Source organism: Dermacentor andersoni, chromosome 8 (genome assembly GCF_023375885.2).
Source record: "Dermacentor andersoni chromosome 8, qqDerAnde1_hic_scaffold, whole genome shotgun sequence".
NCBI lineage: Eukaryota > Metazoa > Arthropoda > Arachnida > Ixodida > Ixodidae > Dermacentor > Dermacentor andersoni.
The window spans coordinates 17897727-17919569 of NC_092821.1; the positions used below are offsets into that span (position 1 = coordinate 17897727).

The window sequence follows — 21843 nt, forward strand, 5'->3', positions numbered from 1 at the left end:
CTTGCTGATTCGTGGAAGGCCGTTCAGCCGGCAACGATAGCAAATAGGCACGCTGGATTTTGCGCTGCTGAACCTTGAACTGTGCGCGGAGCCTGCTCACCACGAGATCGTGACACAAGTGCTTAAGCTTCAAAATGATTCCGGATCCGATGCTTCAGCTGTCCTCAACCAACGACATGGGACATTAACAGTGCGCTGACGTTGCTGTCAAATGTGTACGACCAGAGGACGACCCTCGCGCAAATACAAGAGGATGTTGTCGCAAGCAGGTGCAAAATGAGGCAAGGGACAATCCGTGACTATTTCAAAGTTGATCCGCAAATATAAAGTTCATTTTTCCTATTCACAAGTTTTTTCGGACTGTTGTTCTATTCGGACATTTTTCCCAGCCCATCGTACTCTGAGAAATCGGTCGGCGACTAAATATAACTGAGTGCAGCATTTCGACACAATTTCACATGTTGTCATAGTTATTCGCAATTACATATATATATAAATATATATATATATATATATATATATATATATATATATATATATATATATATATATATAGAGAGAGAGAGAGAGAGAGAGAGAGAGAGAAAGAGAGCACAGATCGTTTGTGGTTTGACCCTCCCCCCACTCAATGAGACATAGTTGGTATACCACTGTTACCAGTTCCATCCTGCTGGTGTCGGTGATGTTTGCGGTGGATGGACGTGTTTTTCCAGGGCCCCGTGGCATCGACGAAAACATGGAGTTTTTTGTACATGCTTTGAGCTTGCTTCTGTTTTTGATTTCCTGATTCTTTAGCCTTTAAATAGTAATTGACTAGTTTTCTTTTTGTGTATTTTTTTGTGTGTGTGTTGTGTATATTTAGTTCTCCAGGATAGCCACAGCATCCATTCGCGAAACGTGTTTCAACACGTGCAACCGTTTTGGGACGTTAGCCTTTGTAGCTTTTAAATAGTAGTTTGGAAGTCGCAATACCATTAGCTATTAGTGGTTGCAGTCTGTGTGCATTGGTATCGGTAGTACTGCTTTGGTACGACAGTAAGAGCGTGTTTGAACACGTGTGAACACGTGTCGTACCTTAAGTCTGTGTGGCATTCATTGCTTCTAAATCATTGGTGATAACTACTTTGCAGCATTTTAAGGATCTAGATTCTGTGCGTATAGGACTTTGCTAGAAGGCACATGCTCTGAAAGCTTTGGTGTTTGTATCAGAAAAAGCGAAGTGCAACACATGGCAAGAAAGATGGTAAAGTGTGCAGTGTACAGGGAGTCCCCCAAGGTAGACAAGGGGCCGGATGAGAACAGGGAGGAAATCATGTCAATCGCCAGACACTGTGACGTCGATGATAGGCTGAAGAAAATGGGGGCTTTCCAGGATAAGCTTGAGAAACAGGTCAAAGAGCTGGAGCGTGATGGACAGAAGGTGGTGGAAAAAAGACCAAGCCGCCGAAGAAAAGCTGCACAGGGCCGCCATCGTGAAGGAGAATGGTCGCGACAATGCAACGCAGTCTGCCAACATGACAGGAGAGGGAGTGTCAACAAAGCACGTGGAAGGTATGCAAAGTAGGGTGCGAGTACCTGGAAAGAGCTTCACCTATCTTGATGCGACCACAAATGAAAAGCAGGAACGCAGAGGTCAATGCCCCTTGTCAAATCCAAACCACACAGAAACCTCCCCCTTTTCCCTTCCCACTTTCAATAAAGTTTACCACCAGCACGACCAGAAAAGCATGCCAAAGGGAAGCAGGGAGAGGCCTCGGCAATAGGAGAGAGTGAAAGGACGATTATCGCCGGCGACTCAAACCTGGCTAGGTGCTCAGAGGCAACTGTGGAGAAGGTGAAAGCTGAAAAAAGAGTGGCGGTAGGCATATTTGTGCGCTGTCCAAAGCTGTCGGCAATCTACAAAGACGGTTTAAACGCGTGAAAAGCTTCCCGGTTCATGCAGTACGTGTGGTGACCTTCATCTGTTGACTACCACGTTGACTACCACTCACGTTGATTACCACTCGCGTTGACTACCACGCACGTTGACTACCACTCTACATACACGCAGACGCACCAACAAAGGAATGCAGGGTCGATCGAAGCAGATTACGATGGCACGCACGCAGAAACAAGCGCGGTCAGCCACGGTCGTGGACGCTGCGAAGGAACGAGACACTAGAGTTGACGTCACAACACCGCGGTTTCCGGTCTCCGTTCGCATCGTCAGCGTCAGCAGCAGCGCGCTGCATTTCAACCGATTTACAGCGCAATTTCAACCGACGATTACGTCGCTCCTAATTGAAAAAAAAAAAAACCAAATTTTACCTACATGGTTTATAAGGTTCCCACATCCGTATATGAGCGTCTTATTGAATTCGACAGAGTCTTCAGCTTCCCTTTAAGCCTCAACGGTTTATTTGCGCCGGTCGCGCGCTGCAGACGATGACGCTGGCCATGATGATGAATATATACAGATGAATAACATGAAAGGCTAATATAATGCTCACTATATATATATAATGGGGAACGTTTGGCCCGGTTGACTGTTAAATTTCTGTCACGCGCCTTCGCTACTTAAGCTTTTGCTTAAGCTTCGTCTGCTGTTTGAGATTCATTTGCGTGACCGCGCGATTGCGAGAGCAATCGTAAAACGACGTAAGGTTGGTATTTCTAAACTTTTGTATTTCTATCCCAATCCGAGCGCTTTCTGCACGCGATGGTTGGGCGGCCCAGCTGCTGAATTTTCACGTTACTTCTAGGCCGGTATATTGCTCGTTCCAAAGAATGCCGCACACTTCCGTTTCTGCAGGTAACGAAACTTCTGGGCGATTGTGAAAACCATAGGCGGAGAGTATTCATTATTCCGGGGGATATATATACATATATATATATATATATATATATATATATTTGCGGCCTTCCTGATGTTGCCATGTGATCCTTGCCCAAGGCAAGGATCGTGTTTCTTTTCTGCTCATTAGAGAAAGACATGACGACTGGGACGAAACAAAAGGCACCTTTAAATCTTTACACTCGTGTTATCAATTCGCTATCTTGACAATTTTCGAGGCAAAAACAAAAGAACCATGTGTGCACTTTATGCGCCAAGACAACAGGTATCACCGCTTGTTTCCAACTAACACCAAACGCGACCTGTTACTTCGGCCGGGGCGCGGCAGATAATGCACTAGCTCGATCACGATGTTTTTCTTTATTTCCTTTATTTCGTTTTGGCTAACTCAGAGGGAGCATGTTTGAACGTGCTGCTTTATGATGCGGGTGGAAGCGCAGTCACGTGTTATTCTCCGTATTTCGTAGGCTTTATTTATCAATCGCAAAAAAAAAAAATAGTTTGCAATTAGTACTTCGCTAAATATACCGTAGTTAGGTGTCCTTTCGCTGGGCCTTCAAATGCCTCATTGACATTTTCATAATTAGGATAGTATATCTCGAGTTAGATAATTAGTCACAATTACCTAATTAATGCTCAAGAAATTACTGGCAGCTACTCCACTGTACTGTAAACAATATGCACTAGGTTTTCTTTCGAGTAACAGATTTATATCTTTTTTAAATCTTGGTGCATGATAGGACACCCTGTATATATTGACCTTTGCATGCAAGTGACGATGTTTTCATCCCTAATAAATGTCATAATTTATAAAAAATGTTCTTTTTTAAAGATATTATATGATATTGAAGCAGCGCACTTACACCTGACACGTAAACGTAGACATAGAAAGGACGTACACAGCGCCTGTGTATGCCCTTTCTATGTGCACGTGCACGTGTCAGATGAAAGTGCGCTGCTTCAATATCATGTCTCACCGACTTGCCCACCAGTATTTATTCTTTTTTAAAGAGTCGTTAGCATTGCTTACTGGAAAGAAAAGCAATACTGGGACACACAACGTTCACGTGCATTTCACACGCCATTGATGAAAGACTCTGCCGAAAGGTCACTCAAATCCATACGTTTTTTTTTTCATGCTCAACAAAGAACGCAATGAAATTTGAAGTGTGGTGAATATGTACCAAGACATTTATTCTCTAGACATACGCTATCCATACCTTTAGAATAATTTTTAATTGGCTACCTCCATCTCCTTCAAAAATATAATAAACTTTGTCCTATATATATATATATATATATATATATATATATATACATATATATATATATATATATATATATATATATATATATATATATATATATATATATATATATAATTCAATATATTGTGTATGTTCATGGTGTTTACAGTGAAACTTTAAGACAATGTTGAAGTGTGAAAATACGGATGAGGTAGGCGCCGCTAGTGCTTCTAATGTGCTTGTCCTTTTAGTGTCAGGATTAGCATAAATAAGGTGAAAGTATGAATTAAAAGCCGTGCACGTCCACGCCAACAATGATGTAATAAGCTCATAGGCCCAGTTAAATTTCACGCCAGAATGTCGAGGAAAGTCAAAAGAAACGTCAAATAATGTGGGCTCTGGTAATGTCACTTTAGGTGTGTGTGGGGGGGAGAGAGCTTCGAAATCGTCCGGGAGCGGGCGGGGGTGCTCAGACCCCCCCCCCCTCCCGCCCAGAAAACTTCGGAGGGGCTCTGGCCCCGGACCCCCGGTAGTCGGCGCCTATGGTGAAATCATCAGCATCAGCCTGGCTATGCCTACTGCAGGGCAAAGGCCTCTCCCATACTTCTCCAACTACCATGGTGATGTGCTAATTGTGGCTGTGTTGTCTCTGCAATCTTCTTTATCTCATCCACCCACCTAACTTTCTGCCACCCCCTGATACGCTTCCCTACTCTTGGAATCCAGTCCGTAACCCTTAATGACCATCGGTTATCTCCCCTCCTCATTACATGCCCTGCCCATTTCTTTTTCATGATTTCAACTAAGATGTCACTAATTCGCATTTGTTCCCTCACCCAATCTGCTCTCTTCTTGTCCCTTAACGTTACACCCATCATTCTTTTTTCCATAGCTCGTTGCGTCGTCCTCAATTTAAGAACCCTTTTCGTAAGCCTCCACCCCGTAGGTGAGTACTGGTAAGACACAGCTGTAATACACTTCTCTCTTGAGGGATAATGGCAACCTGCTGTTCATGATCATGAGATAGTTATGTTCATGAGGGAGTGCGTTACCGGTTCTGGTTACCGGGACCAGGCCGCACTCCAGGCCTGTTTGTGCAATTTTATCAACATGAGAATTTTTTAAAATCTGGTGTAAGATTGCGCGGCTCTGGGATTTGAACCACGGTCCTGTTGCATGCGAGGCGGATGCTCTACCTCTACGCCATCTCTGTACGCTATGGTGAAAACGCTGCTTATTTACACGTTTTCGGGTGCATGCTAGTATGCTGGTGAGGTCAAGCTTACGTTTACGCACATTAGACTACTGCTCCTTCGCAGTTGTATCTTTAGTAATGGAGTCCGGCCACGGCGTCCGTATTTCCACGGGGGGCGAAATGCCAAAACACCCGTGTTCAGATCGTGTTTTTGGCATTTAAAACTCGATAATTTAATTTTTTAGTAATGGAAAACGTTTGTGTCTGTTGACTGTTATTAATTATATTTCTGTCAGGTGATTTACCGTGGCGCTTAAGCTTCGTCTATTGTTTGAGTTTTCTTTGCGTAGCCGTGACTGTAAGAGCTAGCGCTAAACCATGGAAAGGCCGAATAACGGAACCGTTGTAAGCATTTGTATTTCATTGGCCGCACCTCTCACACAGGCCAGCTGACCAACCGCGCTGCTTCAGTTTTCTTTCCTCTCTCATTTTCAATCATTTGGGCCAGCGTATGTGCCGACATGTGTGCGCATCGCGCTGGACAATTGATTGATTGATTGAAAACATATTACTTTGAAACCGGGTAGAGTTAGAAGCGATGGCCTTGGTCAATTGAGCGCCTGTCGAGATTCAGCCAGCCAGCCACACGTCGTCGTCCTCGTTCACTACCCTTCGGCGCCCCCCGCATACTGTTTGTTGAGGCGTGAACCCACTATGCACCTAAGAGCGCCACATTTCCCTCCGCGCAGACGAAGCCCGCCGGGCAAGTCAAACAGGCGGTCGAGAAATAAAGGGCTTTAAACGGGCGACATGCGAAAGTTCAGTCTTTGCTGACCGTCGGCCATTCGATGTGAGACGTGCTATGCGGTAGGTTAATTCGCTGATGCGCTCCGTAATAACATAGGGTCCAACATAGTGGGCCAGCAGTTTTTCACATAGTCCACGTTTCCTGGTTGGTTTCCAGAGCAACACTTAAATCACCAGGGTCATATATCACGTGTCGGCGTCGGCGGTCGCAGCGTGCCTTCGAGCGGTCTTGTGAAACAAGAGTGCGTAACGAAGCAAGTCGTCGGGCTTCTTCAGCAAGACAGACTGTCTCTGATATACAAAGATTATCGTGGCTGGAAAACGGGAAGATAGTGTCTAGTGTATAACGAGGCGGACGAGCGTAGAGAAGAAAGAAGGGACTGTAGCCCGTAATTTCATGCTTTGAGGTGTTAAATGCGTACGTAATGAAAGGTAGCACGCTGTCCCAGTTCTTATGATCTGACTCGACATACATGGACAGCATGTTAGTAAGAGTTCTGTTCGTGCGTTCCGTAAGGCCATTTGTTTGGGGATGGTACGGGGTGGAATGTCGAAACCTTGAAGCACATAGACGAAGCATCTCTTCGACCACGTCTGCAGTGAACTGCCGCCCACGATCGCTGATGATGACTCTGGGAGGTCCATGTCGGAGAATGACAAAACGCAACAGAAAAATACACACTTCGGTTGCAGTAGCCGATGGTATTGCAGCTGTCTCACAGTAGCCAGTCAAGTGATCGGCACACACGATAATCCAGCGATTCCCATCGGATGAACGCGGGAAAGGACCGAGGAGGTCGATGCCAACTTGCTCAAAGGGAGAGCTGGGGGGTGGCACTGGATGGAGTTGACCAGGAGGAGCACTCGTCGGACGCTTATAACGTTGACACTCGCTGCAGCTGGACACATACTGGGCGGTCGTCTGGCGCATTTCAGGCCAGTAGAACCTTTCTTGGAGGCGGTAGAGAGTTCGCGCAGAACCCAAATGTCCAGATGTTGGATCGTCATGCATAGCGCGCAAGACGGAGACACGGAGACTCTCCGGGACCACCAGAAGATATCGTGGGCCTGTAGTAGAATAGTTCTTTTTGTAAAGAACCCCATCACGAACACAGAAACGAGTGGATGGTGCTGATTGCCTTGCAGTAATGAGCAGTGGTTCTAAAGTTCTGTCTTTTTGTTGCTCGACCTTGAAGGTATTTATATCAGGAAATCCCGACTCCAGTGATGCGATATAGCAGTTGAAGTTGTCCGCGTCGCACTCCGTCGTTGGAAGCGGCATGCGCGAGAGGCAGTCAGCGTCGGCGTGTCGGCGGCCGCTTTTATAAGAAACGGTAAAGTTATATTCCTGTAAACGGAGTGTCCAACGCGCAAGCCGGCCCGAGGGATCACGGAGATTAACCAGCCAGCAGAGAGAATGATGGTCTGTCACCACAGTGAAGGGGCGCCCGTACAGGTACGACCGGAAGCGCTGTACTGCGAAAATAACTGCAAGACATTCTTGCTCTGTAACGGTGTAGTTACGCTCGGACTTACTTAAAGAACGACTCGCATAGGCGACGACGTGTTCTTTGGTGTCGACGCGTTGAATAAGGACGGCGCCGATGCCAATACCGCTAGCGTCCGTATGAACTTCTGTGGGAGCCGCATGGTCGAAGTGTCGGAGAATGGGATGAGACGTCAGACGAGACTTCAGCTCACGAAAACTAGCTTCACATTCAGGAGTCCATTCAAAGGGAACGCCCTTCTGGAGGAGGCATGTCAGCGGATACGCGAATTTGGCAAACCCACGAATAAACCGGCGGAAGTACGAGCAAAGCCCTAGGAAACTGCGTAGCTCTTTTACATGGCGAGGTTGCTTGAAGGCTTCCACCGTAGCAGTCTTCGCTGGATCAGGCCGTATACCGTCCTTATCCACTAGGTGTCCCAGAACGAGTGTTTGGCGCTCTCCAAAATGACACTTCTTCGAGTTGAGCACCAAACCCGCTTTGTCCAAGCAGTCTAGCACAAGATCGAGACGTGCGTTGTGCTCACTGAACGTGCGCCCGAAAATCACAACATCATCTAGATAGCACATGCATACTTCCCACTTCAAACCACGCAGGATGTTGTCCATGAAGCGCTCGAAAGTTGCAGGCGCATTACAGAGCCCGAACGGCATCACATTAAATTCAAAAAGTCCATCTGGTGTTACAAATGCCGTTTTCTCCTTGTCTGCCTCGTACATAGGAATCTGCCAGTACCCCGACCTCAAGTCAACAGACGAAAAGTAAGACGCTGATGAGAGGCAGTCGATAGCATCATCAATACGCGGAAGAGGATATACGTCCTTTTTAGTGATGGTGTTGAGGCGGCGGTAGTCAACACAAAATCGCCATGTACCATCTTTCTTTCTAACCAGGATCACTGGCGCTGCCCACGGACTACAGGATTCTTGGATTACATTCTTATTTAGCATTTCGTGGACTTGGTCATTGATCACCTTGCGTTCCGACGGTGAGACTCTGTATGGTTTCTGTCGCAGCGGTTGGGCAGATCCCGTATCGATGCGATGGTGTATACGAGAAGGAGGAAACAATGGTGGTCCCTCTTGCTGGAAGAAGTCAAACAGTCGGGCATGTTTTAGCAGAATATTCGCCACTTCGTGACGCTGCTTAGTGCTGAGCGACTTGTTTACCATAGTCAGAAATGAGGAGTGCGCCGCAGGGCAGACATTAGCGAAATGGCGCTCATCCGCAGAATCAAGGGCCTCTGTAAGAATGGCGAGCGATAGCACGTGATCTTCATGGTAGGTGGCAAGTTTCAGACCCTGTGGTAGTATTGCAGGTTCACTCGAACAGTTTACGGCCCATAAGCTGGTGCGTCCCTGAACAACTGACAGCGTGCAATACGGTATCAGTACATTCCTCTTAATGCAACTCAGGTGAACGGGCTCCACGGTAGCGTCAAACGTTCCGTCGGTGGTGGGGAAACACGCGACTGAAACACACGTTGCGGATAACGGAGGCACAACTGTATCCCGGGATACACAACGCACACTTTCACGATACGGTGAGGCTTCCATAAACGCCGCAGCAAAGCTCGTACCTACACTGATTTCACCCGTTTTGCAGTCGACGGTGGCACCACACAGTTTCAAAAAATCAAGACCCAGGATTACGTCATGCGTAGAATGAGGTAGAACAGCGAACTCCGCGTTAAATATTTGACCACCCAAGGTAACGTCTACATTACACACGCCCACAGGATACAACAACTCCCCACTCACTCCGCGAAACGTATCGGCACGGTCCCAGCGAAACATCACCTTTCGTCCTAGGAGGCTTTTAAACGCAACACTCATCACTGAAACGGTTGCTCCCGTGTCCACTAAGGCCATGGATGAAACCACGTCAATTAATACAAACACCTTATTCTTAAACATACAAATGGTTGGAGGTATCTCTGTCGATATCGAAGATTGTCCAGCGACCTCACCTCCAACGGCCGCGCTGGCTAGTTTTCCGGAGGTGGCGACGGGTATCGACGCCGCGGAGAGGGCGACCGGCTTACACGAGGAGCGGGTGGTGGTGTCAAGCTGCGATCGGATGCTGGAGAACGGTTCCGTAGCGGCTCCGGGTGCTGGTGAGGCAAGCTTCCTAAATATGTGTGCGAGGGCGAATATGTTTCGCCCAGAGGAGCGCGGTACCGCCTAGACATCGTCGATCGGTCGAACCTCGGTGGTTGGCGGCGATTGCAGTACCTGGCAATGTGACCCAAGTCGCCACAGCTATAGCACACAGGTAAACGACGATCGATGAACTGCCCTTCGAAGCGCTCAGCCGTGGGGGGTCGTGTAGCAGAGCGGAGCGGCTGAGCCTGCTGCACAGGAGGAACGGTCGGTCTGCGTGCAAACCTGCTGGGGCGAGGGTGTTCTGCTGGTCGGTGTTCGGGCGTAAATGTGTCCTCACGTGGCCATGGAGCACCTCTGTGGTTGACGTCTGTGACACATACCGCCGGTTGCCAGGAAGCGCAGGGTGCGGCAGGCGCCATGTGTTGCGGGTAATAAGCGTCAGGTTGTCGTATGACGTCGCGCGCAAGTTCCTGGTGCCACAGCAGTTCTTCACGCACGATCTGCCGTATAGTAGACGAAAGATCGGCAGACGGGCTCTCATCGACGCTGGCAATGGTTGTCACATTCGCCAGGCGTCCAAACTTTGGCACAATGCGACGTGTTTTCAACGTCTCAAACGTACGGCAATGACGCACGACATCTGAGACGGAATCAACGTGTTCCCGACTTATGAGGAAATTGTACACATCTTCTGCAATTCCTTTGAGGAGATGTCCGACTCGGTCTTCCTCGGACATCTGCGGATTTACGATTTTGCATAGCTTGAGGATTTCCTCTATGTATATAGTGCATGTTTCTCCAGGAGCTTGAGCTCTTTGAGCTAGTGTTCTCTCGGCGCGTTTCTGTTTGGCGTGGGTGTCGCCAAAACACTTCTTAATTTCCTCGACAAGGTGCTCCCACGTTGTTAGGGAGTCTTCGTGGTTTTCATGCCACATCAGCGCTGTCTCACTCAGAAAGAGTGCAACATATTCAAGCTGAGTGACAGAATCCCAACGGTTGTAGCGGCTCACCCTTGCGTAGTGCATCAGCCACTCGTCGACGTCTTCGCCCACTTTTCCCGCGAACGAGCGTGGTTCCATGTAGTGCCGCAAAGGTCCAACTGGCGCTGACCTTTGAGAAGGTGAAACTATAGCTGGCATTTGTCCACCTCCGTCCTGAGCCATAGGGAAGGTCGTTGGCAAGAGACCGGCAAGACGACGGCTCCGGCGAAGTTCTAGATGTTGCGACTCCGTGGTACGTTCTGTCGTACCCCGCACCTCCACCACTCTGTTACGCCCACAAAAGGCGTTACTTTGAAGCCGGGTAGAGTTAGAAGCGATGGCCTTGGTCAACTGAGCGCCTGTCGAGATTCAGCCAGCCAGCCACATGTCGTCGTCCTCGTTCACTACCCTTCGGTGCCCCCCGCATACTGTTTGTTGAGGCGTGAACCCACTATGCACCTAAGAGCGTCACAATATTTATTTGCTGAATATTCGTAGAACTGGTGCGTGCGCCGCCTATTCTGGTAGTCCACTGGTTATTGCTGCTGCGCTAACCCTCCACACCAGCCAGTGCTGACGGTCAGGATCATCACTGCTCAGAATAGCCTCCCACTGCTCTTCTGAGCGATTTGTAATGGGGTCAACTATGTGATTAAATTGGCATGCCCACACCATCTGGTAGAGATCAGCTACCTCTCCACAGTGTGGGCATTGCGAAGAGTTTAGTGTAGGGTACCACTTGTGTAACTTAGCTGGCGTCGGGTAGCTATTGATCTGTAGTCTCCTAAGGGCGCACTCTTCTAACTTATTGAGGGATTTATGTGGTGTTGGGTACTCCTTCCTGGCTGTTCCGAATGGTGCGAGATTGTCAGCATGCACTGCTAAAGCAGTTAGGTCAGATTATGAGACTGTTGCATCCCCATATTGTCACTGTACTCTTACTAAAGCTATATAGTTGACATTTGCCTATTCTTTTTTTGCTATTGCGATAGAAATTGTACGGACAATGTTGACGAAATTCCGCTGATGCGAACGTGCTCCGCGGTGGGTTGTGGTTTTGTGGGGGCTGTTCCCGCGCAGCTGTGTCAAAGGTAGCATAATCTTGGCTCTGGAAGTGCATTGCGCTTGGGAAGCAATCGTTCGTCGCTGCTTATTCGCTTCATCATGCCAGTGTTCCTACAGAGAGTTTACCGTCAGTGAGATGTGTTAATGTTTGGCTTTGCGCACAACACTCAAGTTTCTTAACTTAACGAGGAAGTGAAGGTTTGCTGCAATGTACACTGGCGAATACAGCTAGTTAACTATAGCAGTCTGGTAAATTGCTGTCGCAATCACTGCCTCGCTTTTCGGGCGAAATTGCAACACTTCCTTGCTGTTGTCAGCTCGTTTGACAAAGGCATGCTGACGTAGAGACTAGAATTCTTTTTACCGTTGTACAGAGTTTAAATCATTACAACTTCTTTTCTGAAGACTGTAGCCCGGCAAGTTTGTATAAAGTCCTTAGGAAGCAAAGTTGTTGTCACAACCAGCAGATTGCTATTAAAAGTGAAAGTGGTTAACATGCCCATGGTGGACAGTAATATTCGTACACATTGCTAACACGTTTTTCTTGCATACTTTACAGTCATGCTGTGTTCCTGCCACCAGCATGGTGTCACTGTGGGTCTACATCATTCTTCGTTGGTGATCAGATGGTCAGCTTAAAAACAAGCCCACAGAAATCTGCTAACTTTCTTAGTACCTCTGATATCAACCGTGCATTTTCGTGTTTCCGACCACTGGAACTGATCCTACAAGATGGCTACTAAATTGTGTAGTGTACCCGTGATCTCTCCTGTTCTGCATCTTCAACCATGGATGAAAGGCTGCACCCAGCGAGTGGTAACTTCCTTATGGGCCGACGTACCTGTAAACTCTGGGCTAAGTTTTGTCTCTGTGACTGTTGAAGGAAGCCCACACAAATCCTCTGTTAACTTTTGATACAGGTGAACTCGTACAATGCATTTTTGTGTCCATGACTGCTGAAGCGAGCATGCTGATAACCTTTAGTTAAGTGAGTAGTCGCCAAGGTACCTGTGATGGCTTCAGCAATATTTTGCTGTGACCACGGAAAGGCCACATTCAGCTTGTTTGCTTAGAAGCCTTCGAGCCTGTGAACATTTACGGTGAATTTGTATATGTGACCACTCAAGTACCGCAAGTATCTTGTCACTTCTAGTACCTGTCAAATCAGTTTGGTTTCGTGCTGAAGCAAGTGTCTTGTAACAGCTTTTGTACCTGTGAACTCTCCAGTAATGTTCGTGTCTGCAACTGCTTAAGTGATGCTTTAGTAATTTTATTAATGCCCAGTGTATCTCTCAAATCTTTAGTAATTTCACTGTGTGACACCATTGGAGCATGCCCGCAGAAAGGCTGGAGTAGCTTCCTTCATGGTTAAGACATCTGTGAATTTTACAGCATATAGTGCATTTATGTGCCTGCGACCGCTGAAGTGAGCCAGCCTGCAATAGGCCTCCTACTACCTTTGTACGCCCCATTCTTGCAGAGGACTTTAAAATTATTTTACTGGCTGAGGTGCATCTGCAAATATTAGCTCAACTGAAAGTGTCAATGTTTGCTCTGGTGACATTTACTAGAATTTGTTATGGATACACATTAGCTATAGAAATGGATGATCATACAGACGCTGTTTGTGCCTACATATGACCACTGAACTAGTCTCAAGTAATTTCATTAATGCCTAATGTAGTTGTGACAGCTTTAGCATAACTTGTGTTAGTGTCTGTAGCTAGTAAATATGGCCTAGAGAAAGACTCCGGTAACCTAAAGTGGCTAACATATCTGAACTGTTAGCAAATTTTGCATTGATGGGCCTGCGACTATGAAAGAGCCCACAGCAAGTCTCATGGTAACTTCTGAAGTGGCTCCACTGCGAATTCTTAAATTTTCTTGCTACTCAAAGTGCATTTGCAAACAATTTAATTCATGCACACTTTTCTAACCATGGTGCATCAAAAATAGCTTCTAATGGCTGAGCTTGTGTGATGAAATTATTGAATTTTATTTGTTTGCATTGATGCGCTTTACTGAAAACTGCTGAATGCAGTTGAGAGTTGAACTTCTGATTCTCCTGTTACTGTTTTATGAACTAAATGCTGTATTTTTAATGAGATTGTCAAATGATTCAGCAGCCTGCAGAATTTAGTTCTGTAGCTTCGTCCCTGTTAGCCCCAAAAAAAGTAGAGCTTGCATGTCTATATGTTTTGATTTAATGTAGTTGTACCAAGTTGTATGTAAGGTATTAGCTTACCGTAGCAGGGAATTATGTGCACAATGCTTAGCTGCACAGCAGCCTTCTTTAGCATGCTTTGAGATGCCGTGGGGTGTATTCCTGGCCCGCCTCCCGGTACTTAAGCTTGTTAATGGTTGGTAGCGTTATTGGACCACTGGGATTTCAAGAGCCATGCAGTTCCTTTTCATCATTGCCCCACAGGCCAACACAAAACCAGGCCAAGCTTTGTTAATGGTATGTAAAATGCAGCAAGCCTGTTGCACTGCTACGGCACATTATGCAGAACGCCCCTATTATGTTAATTTATAATCAGTTTGCACGTCCCGTGTACATTCTAAATCCACAACCAAATGTCCCACAAATGTCCTTTGGACGATATGTAACACAAAATGTCCCAGAAGCGTGCTACATCCTGACAAAAATGTCCTTAGGGCATGCTCTGGGTTATGCAATAAAATAATCCATATTTAGACATCTCTTGGACGTCTGAACATCCCATTATGACGTTCATTAGACGTTTATGTGAACATCAGTTTGCGTGCATGGGACGATCCCATGGATATCCAAGAATGACCCTTACATATGAATGGTGGACATATGTAGAACTTTGGTGGTCGAATGAATCATAGCTTTGCGCGCTGTGTTCTCGCCACTTAGACGCGCGCGCACGTAACTCGAAAGCGATTTGCGCAAGTGGAAGAGTGGGGCATTTGCTGCGAGCACCGTCAGCACTGTGTTCTTGCCGCCTCGTTGGCATTGAAGTGAGAGGCAGCGGAATGGCAAATTCGCTCGCTGCTGCAGGCGCTTTCTCGAAAGTGGTTTTCTTGTTGGGTAAGCATACAAATGCCCACGCATTTAAAATTAGCTTACCTAGTCCGCCTAAACTCTGCGAATGCGGGCTGGGCCGAGCAGACTGCGCGCCAAGGGATAGCGGGTGACGTAAAAACAAGTACTTAGAAAGATTAGGGCGTGTGCCGTGGCGCTTCAGCGAAAAAGTACGTAGAAAAGTGGTTTTGGGTTTATTACTTCACGAGGGTCTCGAATCCGACAACATTGATGCCTTCAGGTAGCATGCGTCGGTTTATTGACCAGTTGCCTTGACCCAGAAAGATCACGTACTCGTGACGCCTGCGGCAGAAAGGATGTTACACATCCGCCGCCATGGTTTGTGAGTGGAGGCACTGGCTAACACTCCCAGGGTTCTAGTAGAAAACATAAATGCCCAAGAAAGCAAATGGGAAAACGGCGCCGCGGTAGCGGAATTGGTAAAGCATCGCAAGCGTAATGCGAAGAAGTGGGATTGTTCCCCACCTGCGACAAGTTGTTTTTCGTCCACTTTCATTTCCATTAATTTCATTTTCTTTAATGCATTTAGTAAGTACAAGTAATTTCCCCTATGTTGTCCTTGGTGTCAATGTTTGCTGGCTTCTTATGATAAGGCTGTTATTCACTCGTTTAGCAACTGCGTCTCTTCTATCCTATCTCTGCTTCCTCTTCCCCTCCTCTCAACCATTCTATCGAGCTAGCCTCTGGACTTGCACGTTAGTAGAAAGGTAAGCGCTACACTTTCTGCAATGCTTTTGCGAAGGGTCACGGATCATTACAGCTGTCAAGCTGCTAATGTAGCGACGACCAGGGAGCTCCAGAGGGTATGTGCACATTTGACGCGATGCAAAGTCCAAGCGAGTTTCTCGCGTCGCCTTCTCTGCCGCGCTCCTGTCATGTATACACGCGCACTGAGCCACCCTCCAATGCGGTGTGCGAGACCGCAGCAGCAGCAGCGGCAGTGGGAACGTCGAAGGAAAAGAAGCTTCGCTCTAAACGGGTTTATTTGCATTATGTACAAGGGCTCCAGGTACGGAAGCCCACTCCATGTAGAAGCATATTAAACGTCCGAGTTCACATCGGGACACATAAGCCTCTCTGAACGAAAGGTCTCTACTTTTTATCCCCTCGTCTTCCTTAGGCAACTAGACTAGAGAATGACTGAATGACTGTATCGCGGCGAATTACAAATGTCGAGTCGGTCGTAATATACCGCCAGGATTTCAGAACGTTCCGCCGAACTCCGACTTTGACGGTATGACATGTGTAAGCGTATTGTAACCTAGGAATCCAAGGTCGGCGCTGTTCTTCAGTAGCAGTCGATTTGGGCCCCTTTCATCCATTAGTTCAGCTTGTCATGTTCAGGTAGAGGGTCTTGACCTGTCGGCGTCAAAGCTGTGTTGACTTCTGGATAGGCAGGTGATGAATAGGGTGGCTTGCCTTTCGTAAACGTCTAAGAAACGCTCTTCGCCGTATTGAGTTGTACCAGGGCCTTCAGTAATGAGCGTCGACGGCGCCGCAGCTACGATCGTGCCAGGGCGCACCATTCAAGCTGCGTCGCAGCCGTTCCCTTCATTGCACTGACCCCTTCTAGTCTTCTAGTTCCCTGCAGCGGTGGTATTAACCACTTCAGCCAGTTCGTTTGCTCGCTCGCAAGCAGTGCTCGTAACGCGGGAGGAAAAGCCAGCCCATCTCGCCACCAGAAGAGGTTCCAACGTGTGGTCAACGCCACAGGACATTTGGGTTGCCTTAGGATGTTGCGTAAGAGGTTCATTGCCCTTTTTTTAGAAAGCGAGCAAGCGAGCCAAGCAGCAATGCGTACACACCGAGCTTTCTGCTTCAACAATGGGAGATTCGGAGACGCGCCATGAACAAGAAAATCCTTCTCAGCGCTCTATTTTGACTCCTCTTGAAGAGACTGTGAAAAGCATCACTTCCGACGACGCTTGTCCGTCCTCGTCAGTGCAAATGGACAGTGAGTGCGATGGGCTTTCTGCATCGTGCGCAGCAAGGGATGAACCTGATTCCGCGACCGAATTTACCACCTCGGATGTGGATGTCGACCATGCAGGCCAGTTGGACATTTCGAGATTTAAGACAATCACTCACACAGCCAATACTGAACCCGTTTCCATCTACGAAGTACGGCAAATTGAGCATAAACTTCCACTCGGACTAGTAACACCTATTTCCTTGGTTGGAATGCAGCGCGCAGGCTGACGCAGCTTTCTGTTACCCTTGCAGAATGTTTTCTACTGGTGCCAATGAGGAATCTGCATTTGTCAATGCTGGATACAGTAACTGGAAAAAAGCCCTAGAAAAAGATGCTGGTCTCAAAAAGCACGAAAACTCGCTCACGCATAAGTCTTGCCAGACATCGTGGGTTTCCTACACGCAGATTAAGTCAGGAAGACAGCAAGTCAGTTGCAACACATCTCAGCGACGCGTACTCCAGGGAGGCGCAGGAATATCGCCTCTATATAGGAAGAGTCGCAGATATTTTGCGATTCACCGCCATTCAGCGAATCCCTCAGAGATACCACGATGAAAGTGCCACAAGTGAAAGCAAGGGAAACATTGTTGAGCTCTTGAACTTGTTTGGGAAATATGACGACATTGTCGGAAAGAAACAGTGGTGGAGCAGCGAACGCGAAATACGTTCGTCACTCGATACAAGACCAGATCGTCGAAATTCTGAGCCACATCATATTAACAAGTAAAAAGGAAGAGATGAAAAGCTTCAAGTACTTTGTACTTATTGTCCATGAAACCAAGGACCTAAGCAAGACGGAACAATTATCAGTTGTACTAAGGTACTACGCAACTGGGGCTATCTTTGAGCGGTTTCTTGGAGTCGGCAACGCCGACCACTTGGAAGCAAAGTCACTCCTGGGCTACGTAAAGGAAACGTTGAATCGCTGTGGCATAGATACTCGTCTGGGCATTGCTCAAACACATGATGGTGCGAGTGTCATGAGCGGTATCTCAAGCAGCGTGCAGGCTCTGTTCAGGCAGGAATTGCCGCAGGCAGTGTACGTCCACTGCATGAACAACCGGATGTCTGCAAGGTTATAAAACCGGTGAGATATTTTTTTCTCTTTTAGAATGCCTCTATGTTTTCCTGAGTGGATCTGCAATTCACTCTTTGTCAGTAATAGAGCTGCAGCATCTCAGCGATACACGATAGGTCTGCCAGATAGTGGCTTGCACAGCAACAATGAAAAGCCTTCCTGCTATCCTTCTATGCCTCGCCGAAGTCATCGCTACAAGCAGCAGGCGGGCAACGGAAGCTAAGGGTCTGCTTGAGCAAATTAACTTCTCGTTTCTCTTCCATTTAAGCCTATTTAACGAGGTACTCGGCCGCCTTAAGGTTCTTTCGGACCAATTGCAAAGTAGAGATTGCAATTTTAGTCAGGCATGCCTCATCGCACGCGCACTCATTGACGAGTTCTCCAAAAAAAGAATTTCGCCGAACGCCTTCGACACACTCTGGGCTCAAACCGGCAGTGTTTCTGAGGAGAACAGGGTGTCCCCCCCCAAAAACGCAGAGAATGAAGCGCCTACCGCTACATCTAGAACAGTATGTATTGAGTGAAGGACATGCCATTGAAGAATAGTCTCGAGATTCAAAGGAAACATTCAGAGTCCGAGTTTTTCTGCCCGTTTTGGACGACCTGATTGTGGAGCTGACTAGGCGGTTCACGGAAAACGATGATATACATCGCGGAGTTAGCAACCTCCACCCACGGAGTGAGAATTTTATGGACATCTTACTGAAGCCTTCCACCAAGCACTATGCATGCGACATCGAAAGCGTTGAAGTTGAGTGCAAGCTGATAATGAAACTTCTTCAGCGCATCGAAGCCGAAAGTGCAAGAGAGACACTGCTGCAACTGGCGACTGTCTTGGGAGAACATAATCTAGCCTTCCACGACCTGCACATGCTAGGTCTTATCGCCGTGACGATACCGGCATCATCATCATCATCTTGCCAGCACACGTTTTTGTGCCTTCAAATATTGAAGACTTCGCAGCAAGATGAAAAATTAAAAATTAAATTATGGGGTTCTACGTGCCTAAACCACTTACTGATTTTGAGGCACGCCGTAGTGGAGGACTCCGGAAATTTCGACCACGTGCGGTTCTTTACCGTGCACCTAATTTAAGTAGACGGGTGTTTTCGCATTTCGCCCCCATCGAAATGCGGCCGCAGTGGCCGGGATTCAATCCCGCGACCTCATGCTAAGCAGCCCAACACCATAGCCACTCAGCAACCACGGCGGTTCGCAGCAAGATGAATAGCCATCTGAGTGACATAGCTGTGCTTGCGGTCGAGAAATATCTCTTGCCAATAAGATAGATCTTCAGCGTGTTGTTGACATGTTTGAAGCTGAGCACAGTAATCGACGTATACGTATGTACTAGTATGCCGGTATAATGAAACCCCATCATATCTTTGGGGCGATCTCGTGAGAAAATTGTGCGGCACAGGCGTAGGACCAATACCTGTACCAGTATTAGAACACCCGCTTCACCATCGAATAAATGCCGGCTGTATTTTGTCTTACACGGTCAAAGCGCAGGCATTGGCATCTGTGGTTGTTTCAGTTTCAGTTTATTTCTTTAATAAGGAGGAGACATACATGTTTACATAAGTATACAGAAGGAGGTCCCAGAGCATGTGGCTGAAAGGGGACCTCCTGTCAGAAAATATATACATTAAAGGAGATACAAGGCATAAAACAGCAATACAGTAGTCACTATGAGGAAAATTATTCAAAGTATATGTACAAACTGTAAAGTAATATAAATTCAATAGCTAGTCGTACAATTAAAACAGTAGTTTAAGGCATTCGCAACAGAACAAACCAAAATACTTATAAAGGCTATAAATGAGAGAAAAAAAAACTAAAGAAAAAAGAGAAAAACACGGCAAGGAAATGAGCAGGAGTGAAGTGAATAGCTTAGATATGTGGATTATTTTGGCTATCTAGTAGAAAAGTGAATAATGTTTTCTTGAAGAAACTCAAAGACGAAGAGTGCTTGACATTTAATGGGAGGCTGTTCCAAGTGGATAATGCTGCGAAATATCCAGATTGTTTTCCATAATTAGTATGTATTAGTGGCAATAAGAAATTGTTGTTAGCTGCAAACCTTGTGCGGTTCAAGTTAACCAAAGTAGCCGCAGAAAATATATTTACTGGAGAAGGATTACGTATTACCTTAAATAACGTTATGGCTAATTTATATTTAACAATATTTTTTACTGAAAGTATTCTGTGGTTGAAAAGCATATCAGAAGCACTGCAGTTGAATGAGCTGAATGACAATATCCGGATGGCTTGATTCTGCAAATGCTGTAGTGGTGCTATATGAGTTGGATATGTGTTACCCCATGCTGTAATGCAATAAATAAGATGGCTGTGAATAAAAGAATAATACAAGGTCAGCAAAGTTGGTTTGCTAAAATAATATCTAGATTTAAGTAAAATTCTAATACCGGGAGAAATTTTGCGCTTCAAATAGGCGATATGCTTCGTAAATTTTAAGTTTGAGTCAAGAATTATTCCAAGAAATGAGCATTCATTAACTGCACTGATGTTAAGAGAGTTTAGGTTGACAGTGGGAATGAACTCTGGTGTTCTGTGATTCGAATGAAAAAGCATAAAAGACGTTTTGGTAGGATTTATGCTTAGCGAGTTAACCTGGCACCACGTTAAAATATTTTTCAGATCAGTGTTTAGCTTAGTAGTCAGGGAAGTTAGTGAACGATCGGTTGCAAGTAATGTAGTGTCATCGGCGTAAAGAAAGGCCTCAGTTTCTGTTAAACAACCGGGTAAATCATTTATATAAAGCAGGAATTGTAGTGGGCCAAGTACAGACCCCTGCGGGACCCCTTTATTGGTTATTCTGAAATTAGAAAGTGAGGAACTAAAATACACAGCTTATTGTCTATCTGTTACGTAACTTTTTATAAGTGCTAATGCTGGGCCATCGATGCCTACTGCTCGTAGTTTAGTAAGTAAGATGACGTGGTTTATTGATTCAAATGCTTTGGATAAGTCGATAAAAATTGATCCTGCGTAGAAACCGGCATCTATAGCGCCTTTTATTTTATCCGTGAAAGAAAGTATAGCACAATCAGTCGAGGATCCTACCCTGAAGCCAAATTGATTTGGCGAAAGAATGTTAAATTTTTATAAGTATTCGGTTAAGCTTTTTTCAATACCTTTTTCGATAATCTTGCTACAGAAAGGAAGAATAGCAATAGGGCGATAATTACAAATGTAGGAGTGGTCACCCTTTTCAAATACTGGAATAATTTTAGCTTTTTTTAGTTGACTAGGAAATACTCCAGTCTTAAAGATCAAATTGATAACATGAGATAACGGGCGAGCGATAAGATGAGCTACTAATTTAATATTAATAGAACTGATTTCGTCCAGACCTGCTCCTGTAACCTTTAAATTTTGCATGATATTAATTATTTCATCTGGGCCAGTTGGAAATAGGTACAATGATTGTAAGCATCTCTGAAATGATAGTTGATTATCAGTAGTATGACCAGAGGAATGGCCACAAAAGAACTCATTAAATGCGTTCGCGATTTCATCTGCTTGTTCATACGTGGCGTCTGATGAATGAAGTGTACTTATTGGTTTAGCCCGATGGGTTCGGTTCAAGAAGGAATTTATTACATTCCACTGCCGTTTTGAATCTGCGCCGGCTTCAGCTATCCTTAATTAATAATATTTTCTTTTGGCTACTCTGAGCAGCCGGTTTAGCAGGTTACAATAGATCTTATAGCGAGTTTTGAGTCGAATGTTAAAAGGGCTGTGTTTAACTTTTCGGTACAGGTTATCTTTTTTACGTAGGCTAGTGAGTAGACCATTGGTTAACCAAGGGTTCTGTAAAGCTGGGACATGTCTTCTACATTTTACAAAGCTTGTAGAATTAACGATACATTTCTTTATGTTCTCCGAGAAGTCATTAAATGCAAATTCAGCGTTTGATTCTGAAAACACAGAACACCAATTTAGCTCACCAACGC

The 21843-nt window shown here is 46.1% G+C and overlaps 1 protein-coding gene and 1 pseudogene across 3 annotated transcripts in view; one reads left to right on the forward strand and one right to left on the reverse strand.

Moving 5' to 3' along the window:
• The window catches only part of LOC126526634 (uncharacterized), a 627639-nt gene that overhangs the window by 8825 nt on the left and 596971 nt on the right, over positions 1-21843 (reverse strand). The gene's annotated exons all lie outside the window — the stretch shown is intronic.
• LOC126526593 (uncharacterized) lies at positions 1410-19720 on the forward strand (annotated as a pseudogene).